Source organism: Anabrus simplex, chromosome 13 (assembly GCF_040414725.1).
Source record: "Anabrus simplex isolate iqAnaSimp1 chromosome 13, ASM4041472v1, whole genome shotgun sequence".
Lineage (NCBI taxonomy): Eukaryota > Metazoa > Arthropoda > Insecta > Orthoptera > Tettigoniidae > Anabrus > Anabrus simplex.
This window is the reverse complement of record NC_090277.1, coordinates 51,079,908-51,081,114: the sequence shown is the minus strand read 5'-3', so window position 1 is coordinate 51,081,114 and position 1,207 is coordinate 51,079,908. Positions and strand designations below refer to the sequence as shown.

Below are 1,207 nucleotides of genomic sequence, written 5' to 3'. Positions count from 1 at the left end.
ACCTTGAGCATTCTTGTGTATCACATCTGTTCTCTTTCTTTCTTTCTTTCTTTCTTTCTTTCTGAGTTAATTATCGTCCATGTTTCATTTCCTTACAATATAACGCTCCAGACGAAAGTGTTCTAAAAATTCTTTCTAATTCCTATACTGTAGGTCTATCTGTGTTCGAAGTGAGCAAATTTCTTTTCTAAAGAAAGGTCTTCCTCGCTTGTGTTAGTCTGCATTTTATGACCTTACTTCTGCCATCATTAGTTATTCTACTGTCAACGGCCATACCTTGTTGAATACACCGGTTCTCATCCGATTACCTCAGTTAAGCAACATTAGGCGTCGTCAGTACCTGGATGGGTGACCGCTTGGAAACACCACGTGCCGTTAGCTCAATTCCCTTTGGGGCCGATGGCCTTCGATGTTAGGCCCCTTTAAACAACAAGCATGATCATCATCATCATCATTAATTATTCTGCTACCGAATTAAGAATATTTATCTACTTCCTTTAAGCCTTCATTCCCTAATTTAATATTTCCTGCATCACCCGACTTCTTTCGACTTCAGTCCATTACATTCGTTTTGGACTTATTTGTTTTTAACTTGTACTCCTTCCCCAACACTGTATCCATACAATTCAGCAATTTCTCCAGATTTTCTGCAGTCTCAGATGAAATAATAGTATCATCGGCAAATCTCAGAGTTTTGATTTCCTGTTCTTGGATTTTCATTCCTATTTCAAATTCCTCTTTGATTTCCTTTATCGCCTGTTCTATACGAACTTTGAAAAGGAGAGGGGAGAAACTGAAACCTTGCCTGACTCGTTTCTTGATTGCTGCTTGCTTTCTACAGTCTTCGGTTGTTAGTAGTGTATGTACTATAGTTATCATTAAGTATAACCTTTAAGTTACTAAATTTGTGGGGTTTCAATATTTAAATTTATTCCGAAATAGTTTTAAAATCATTAAGTTGTAGTTGAACAAACTGTTTATTTTAGAAACAGCATCAATAAACGTTTTTTGTAAATGTAACGGAATGATTTAAACTTTGTGTTTTATTATTAAACAAAAAGACAAGTCCATCTTAAATATGGCACAGAAATCGTAACAAAGTGGTTCGTATGTTTGTGATAATATCCTTGTACGGTTTTTTAATTAGTGAAAACTCACTGTTCACTGACTTACTGTTTATGAAATGAACTACTCATATATGATGTAT

At 35.1% G+C, this 1,207-nt stretch overlaps 1 pseudogene; it reads left to right on the top strand.

Moving 5' to 3' along the window:
* The first annotated feature begins 262 nt into the window (after positions 1-262).
* LOC136885160 (5S ribosomal RNA) lies at positions 263-381 on the top strand (annotated as a pseudogene).
* Positions 382-1,207: the final 826 nt, after the last annotated feature.